Raw genomic sequence first — 7223 nt, forward strand, 5'->3', positions numbered from 1 at the left:
TTGGTGGTATGTTGCCCTTGAACGTGGAGGTTCTATTTAGCCAGTCCTCGGCACTGAGGCGTATTCTTTTGCCACCCAGTCAGATCTATATGTCATAAGCAGAAAGCGGAAGCCTGAATAGGCAGGGGAATAACAACTTAGGCAACTGTTTACCAGCAGGGAGGAATGCCAATGATATTTTTTAAAAGTAGTTTTTAGTATTTTGAGCATACAAACATTGGCACTGACAACTATGACAACATGTACATCAATGTAAAACAACTCAATCTCCGTTGATTATTAATCTTGGCAGCGCAAGAAAGGAATCCAATTTTTACCTTGTCGTGCTTAACGTACATGATTTTCTGCCTGGCTGCTAAGAAACATATCTCAGAAACCCTATTCTGTACGAATATACATGAAATGTACAGATGTAGACTCATGAATCATCCCTCTTGCCTGGGGTTGACAACCTCCAGGTGGCACCTGGAGACCTCCCTATTACAACTGATTTCCAGATGGCCAAGATCAGGTCCCCTGTAAAAAATGACTGCTTTTGGAGGGTGGACTGTATGGCTTTGTACTCTTCTGAGGTCCCTCCCCTCCCCAAAACTCCGCCTTCCCCAGGCTCCACCCTCAAAATCTCCAGGTATTTCCCAACCCAGAGCTGGCAACTCTACTCTTGCTTTTGCTCTAGCCAAGGTGCCGAACAGAGCTGTTTCCACTCTTTCCACCTGTGACCTTTCTAGCAGGGATTAGAATGGCAGCAGTTGTTGAGTCAAAGCCCCAGGAGGGGGGAGAAATTTTATTTCCAATTTATTATTTTTTTGGCCTTCAGACATGCATGAAGTTTGAGAATCCTCTTGATCCCAAACTATACAAAAATGTCTAAAGATACTTTGGTCTTTTATGCATGGCTGTTTCCCTCTCTGTCACCCCTCCAACGACTTCAGGTCTTTGTTTGGATTGTGCATGCCATTTCTGACCATCAGAGGTCGCCTCGCTCTCCCCCTACATTTCCCTGGTTTTGCACGCATTTTCAGAGGCCTGTTTTATCTCGAATTTGAAAATGTGGACAAAACGCGGGGAAATGCAGGGGGAGAGCGAGGCGACCTCTGACGGTCGGAAACGGCACGCATAATCCAAACAAAGACTCAAAGTCGTCGGAGGGGTGAAAACCTTTGAATGAAATCAAATGAACAAGCAGACCTGTGAGTTACATTACTATTGAATGAAAGGAAACCTTGCTGATCTGTGGTTCGGGGTGTGTGTGTGGGGGGGTGTTTCCGGAATGTACATCTTGGACCATTCCTTGTACCACATGGTGCTAAAGTTGGCATTGCTGCCCTGTACATATGAGAACAAGCATGCCTATGTGGTACATATTTATACATGTGTCCGTTTTGAATTGTAAATGTAAATTTAAACATCTTGGTTGCAAACTAAAAAACCCAACAAAGTGTGACATGGCCCTGTCGTTTGCAGCCTGGAAGGACAAGAACTTGCCAACTGGTGTTTTCTTCTCTCTTGCCACACTACCTTCTTCTCCAGTGTTGTGTCACTACACTGTTGACACAGAGCAGTGAGGGGGGCATGGCTCAGTGGTAGAGCATCTGCTTAGCATGCACAAGGTCCCAGGTTTGATCCCTGGCATCTCCAGCTAAAAGGATCAGGCAGTAGGTGATGTGAAAGACCTCTGCCTGAGACCCTGGAGAGCTGATTGCCAGTCTGTGTAGATGATCCTGACCTTGATGGACCAATGGTCTGATTCAGAATAACGCACCTTTGTGTGTTTGTGTGTTGACCAAATGTAGTACAGTGTTAGTAGAGAGACTTGCTACAAGATTAGCTAGGAAGCGTTACAACTTTGGCCATGATCCGCTCTTTGCCAAACCTAAGGGTGTCAGCTCTGGGTTGGAAAATGCCTAGAGATTTGGGGGTGGAGTCTGATGATGGTGGGATTTGGGGAGGGGCTTCAATGGGGTATAGTGCCGTAGAGCCCACCTTCCAAAGTGGCCATTTTCTCCAGGTGAACTGATCTCTATCACCTGGAGATCAGTTGTAATCCCAGATCTCTAGCTACCACCTGGAGGTTGGCAACCCAGCTGGAGATGAGTTTGTAATAGCAAGAGGTCTCTAGCCACCATCTGGAGGTAGGCAACCCTAGTGGCCACACGGCCTCCATTGGAGTGGTAGAGCATCTGCTTGGCAAGCAGAGGTCCCAGGTCAGTCTTCAGTTGAAGATGCTCCAGCAGCAAAGCCTGAGAAAGGCCACTGCCAAAGATATTGGAAGTCCTGTGCAGACAGGACTGGTTTAGTTGGAGCCATAATCTGACTTCATACATTGCCATCGGCAAGCGCTGTCCTACAACTAGGGTCTAGAAGTAGGGTTGCCAACCTCCAGATGGTGGCTGGAGATCTCCAGCTATTACAACTGATCTCCAGGAGATAGAGATCAGTTCTCCTGGAGAAAATGGCCGCATTGGCCATTGGACTCTATGGCACTGAAGTCCCTCCCCTCTCCAAACCCCACCCTCCTCAGGCTCCACCCCCAAATCTCCATGTAATTCCCAACCTGATGCCGGCAACACTATCTAGAAGATGGGATCTTTGCCCACATGATCGAGTCTACCTTCTCACCCTTTGCCAGATTTGCTCTTCAGCCTCTGGAGGTTCTGTGCAGGGGCATGCCCGCAGCTCCTCCCGTTTTCCTGCTGATGCCCTGCCATAGCCACCTTCAAACTGTGGGCAGGCATAGGTCATGAAGCTGTTGAGCCGTGACGCGAGACCTCACTGGCTGGCAGGGAGTGCCGTAGGAGGGCTCTGAACATCCTCTTGGTCCCCGGGGCCTGCTCTCACCGAGCTTCCTCCACGTCGCTCTCCAGATGGTGTGTGGGTGGTAATCGCAGCAGCCTGGCCCAGGCACCTTGATGAATGGGCTGCAGAATTTGGTGAGATAATTAAAGAACCTGACTTTTCACAGTGCACCTGATAACAAATGAGGTGTCTTTCTGCCTTTGGCTGTTTTGCACAGTGAATTGTATTCCTTAAGATTAATGGATTTACCATTCCTATCTCAACACTGTCCCTTCTCCATTTCCCACTCAGTGCCCGGCGCCGTCCATTTGTCTCGTCTCTGGGGCTCGCTGCTCCGAGGGCGGCATCCACAGGTGCTCAGAGAAAGAACTCGCAGGCAGACGGCACCCCTCCTGGGTTGCACACTGGAGGGGGCCCTGCTCACGTGTCAGCTGTGCGATAGGATCACTGAGCCTGTCAGTCTCCTTGCAACAGACTCCGTAGCATGCGATTCCCTTCCTCCACAGTTAGGGATGTTGTGAACATCACGGCAAACACATTCGGTAGGTGAACATCCTGTGTTCCACAGCTGTAATCAAGCATGGCTGACCTACAGATCTCTTCCTCTCCTTGAGAGCCAGTGTGGTGTTGTGGTTAAGAGTGGTGGTTTGGAGAGGTGGGCTCTAATCTGGAGAACTGGGTTTGATTCCCACTCCTCCACATGAGCGGCGGAGGCTACTCTGGTGAACCGGGTTGGTCTCCCCACTCCTACACATGAAGCCAGCTGGGTGACCTTGGGCTAGTCTTCTTCTTCTTCCCAATTCGAGCCAGCATGGTGTAGTGGTTAAGAGCGGCAGAATCTAATCTGGATAATCAGGTTTGATTCCCCACTCCTCCAGATGAAGCCTGTTGGGTGACCTTGGGCTGGTCTCAGTTCTCTCAGAACTCTCTGAATTGTCTACTCAGAGTGACAGTGGCTCTCCAGGGTCTCAGGAAGAGGTCTTTCACATCACCTACTTGCCTAGTCCCTTTAACTGGAGATGCCGGGGATTGAACCTGGGACCTTCTGCATTCCAAGCAGATGCTCTACCACTGAGCCACAGCCCCTCTACAGTCGGCCACTGCATCACGTGCCTTCCAGCCACACTCTGCTTCATCACCCACACCAGTTTATGGTGGATTATGGGTAATTTTCTGAATATAACATAGTATATTCCTAACTGTGATTCTGTGCAGCATGGACTTCCACATACCTCAAAATTCCTCAAATGTCTATCTTTTATGCAATGGGCAATATGCAGTTATGGATCTGTCTTTAGTCCAAATCTCCAGAAGACAGTTTATAATATCATTATCTCTTTCATAATAAATTTTGTTTCTGGTGCTTCTTTATCCAGACAAACTCAATGTCATCATATTGTTCTATTAGAATAAAACATTTGAGCCGCTCCATTCCACTTATTTATTTACTTCATTGACACTACTCAGTGGGGACCCCAAAGCAACTTACAACATTTTCCCCTTCTCCATTCTCCAAAGAATTTTTGCTAGAAAATGGGCTGACTTGCTCTCAGCAAAGGTTAATAGCTCTGTCGGACTCTTGTGGTATAGTGGCTAAGAGTGATGGTTTGGAGTGGTGGACTCTAATCTGGTGAACTGGGTTTAATCCCCCCACTCCTCTACATGAGTGGTGGAGGCGAATCTGGTGAACCAGGTTGGTTTCACCACACCTCCACATGAATCCTGCTGGGGGACCTTGGACTAGTCACAATTCTTAGAGCTCTCTCAGCCCCACCTACCTCACAGGGTATCTGTTGTGGGGAGGGGAAGGGAGGGTGATTGTAAGCCAGTTTGATTCTTCCTTAAGTGGTAGAGAAAGTCGGCATATACAAACCTACTCTTCTTCTTCTTCTTCTTCAAAGCTGCAGTGATTAAAATGTTCCATTGCTTGGCTGGAGAAAGCGATGGCAGCAGATTGGGGCATGGCTGCTCAAATCCATACCTTGGATGCTCAAATCCACACCCTTCCCTTTCCACTCTCTTCCAGACAGAACCCTGCCCAGCATTTTACAGTTGTCTGTATGAAACAGCATTTTCAGGTGGTGAAATAGCCCCCCTCTGGCTCTAGTGAGAACAAGGAGAACCTTTTTCACTGCCTCAGTTCCTGTGAACTGCTGTGCTTCAGCAACATGGTTCCCCTTATGATGTCTGGATCTTCTCACTGGGAACAGTAGCATGGAAGGTCTCAGCCCATAGGGGTTCCTACAGCCTATATGATGATGTCACATGATGTACAGCCAATTAGATCCAGCTATAATACAACCTCACCGGGAAGGGGGGGGGAGTCAAACAGGATGCATCACTCTCAAAAGGGCAGCTGAATGCTGCTATTGTACAGGTACAAAACTACTCAAAATGCTATTCATCTGAAAAGCAAGCAGATGGCTGAGGCACTTGACTCAAAAGGGAACAGGCATTCCAAGCGAGATGAATTTGATTCTCATTTTGTGGCCAGCAAATCACCCCCAGTCTTACCCAAAGAGGTGACACTTGCGCTGTCTAATGAGACTTTCTGGAAGAGAGGGCCAACCTAAGCAGAGTTACACCCTCCGAAGCCCATTGATTTCAATGGATTTAGAAAGGTGTAGCTCTTAATTATAGGACATTTTGGAGGACATTGATTCATAGGGTTGCCATGAGTCAGAACCGACCTGACGGCACTTAACGCACACACGGCTCTGCTTAGGATTGCTCTGTAAAGGAAGTCTTGGGGGAATGATGTTTTCGTTTCCATATTTTTCATTTCATGGTTATTTTTTACTGCTTCTCTGATGTGACCTTGCTGCTTCTCCACTTTTAGCAATGACATCTTTTATGCTTCTTATTGATACGTTTTGCCTGATCTGGAGAAATGCATTTTTCTTTGGAGGTATGGACTGAGAAAAACCTTCACCTTTCATGTTAAAAGTTTTTTTCTTTGCCCATAACAGGCAGGAGTGGGGAAGTCAAACCTCACCCAACCCAACGCTTTAGAAATGCCAATGCCTTGCTAGAAGGAGACAATGAAATGGCCAAGCCACACCTCTAGCTGGAACACAATGACACCTAGCAGGGAAGAGAGAGTTTGGCAGTTTAAAATGCTAGAAATGTCTCTTCCTGGGAATTCTAGGAAGGGCTTCTTTGATTCCCCCCCCAACAGAAAAGTGGGGAAAGACAGATTATAAAACTCTTTGACATAATGAGGAGGATCTATTTGGTGCTGATTCCATCCAGGCAGACAGAGTTCTTACACCTAGGCTCCTGCTGAAGGTGGCCATTGCCATGTGGAGGGCTGCAGGCCTGAGCAAAGGCTCAGAGGTAATAAGAATCCTTTAGAACCACTGTAACTTTTAAGTTAAGGAGCCTACCTTAGATTAACATCAGCTAGGACATGTACAGAGAGAGGGACAAAGGAATTGTATGTTTACGGTTTTCTTTTGGATCCCTTGCTCAGTCTGTTGCTGTGCCAAGAGTATGTGTGTGGACATTTTCTTTTCAATAAATACTTTATGACTTGTAATGCCAGGAGCTGTTTTCTGTACATCCTAGACCTCCCCACTTTTGCACACACTGTTTTAAAACAGGCATCAGGAGAAAGGGAGGGGCAGTCAATTGGCAAGTTGCTAGTTCTCTAGTGGGCCACAAGTGCATTAAACTGTCCCTGTGGTAAACAGACACTGGGTAGCAGGAGACACAGGCACAAGGAAAGGCCTTAGCATGATAATGCAGGGAAGGGAAGCTGGGAGCTCTGGTTTTCTTAGCAGCTAGTTCCTACAAAAGCCAGCTGGTGGCAGTGACTGAACTGAAAAAGGAAGAGAAAAGTCCCTCCAAGGGTTGGGGAAGCCAGAAGAATGACACATGCCAGGTGGAGACCTTGGACAGCTGCTGGTTCCCAAATGCCTCAGAGGGCAAGATGGAACAGGGCCTGCAAGTCAGGGGGGCTGTTCCACCGCACCTACTCGTCTTTATATCAATAAGAAATGATTGGATCTTCTGGGTGTTCCAGTGATATGGTAATTTTATGGTTTTAAATGTTTTATTGATACACACAAACACATAGATATACACTATGTTGATTTTATTGTTGTTACCTGCCCTAAGCTTAGTCTTGGCTGGGAAGGGTGTTTTAGAAATTTGAGAAATAAACAAACAAACAAATAGTATATTTTTTATCTTTGTATTCATTTTCTGTTTGTGAACTGCCTTGGTACCCTAAGTGGCAAATTAAACTAAAAATACAGCCCTAAAAACAGCACCAGCATCAGATAGACAGAACACAGAACCATCTGTTTGTCTAATGAATAAATGTCCTGATAAGTGCTAATCAAGCCAACGCTTCGTGCCCCAAACAGAATTACCTGGCATTGTGTGCAAAAAAGAGGAGGCTCTCTGCATCTCTCCAAGTACCC

The 7223-nt window shown here is 46.9% G+C and overlaps 1 non-coding gene across 1 annotated transcript; it reads right to left on the reverse strand.

Annotated features, from left to right (window-relative positions):
* Positions 1-3810: 3810 nt before the first annotated feature.
* TRNAS-GGA (transfer RNA serine (anticodon GGA)) lies at positions 3811-3882 on the reverse strand. Its single transcript has one exon. It is a non-coding gene; the product is annotated as a tRNA-Ser (tRNA).
* Between the last annotated feature and the right edge of the window lie 3341 nt (positions 3883-7223).

Source organism: Euleptes europaea, chromosome 17 (genome assembly GCF_029931775.1).
Source record: "Euleptes europaea isolate rEulEur1 chromosome 17, rEulEur1.hap1, whole genome shotgun sequence".
Lineage (NCBI taxonomy): Eukaryota > Metazoa > Chordata > Lepidosauria > Squamata > Sphaerodactylidae > Euleptes > Euleptes europaea.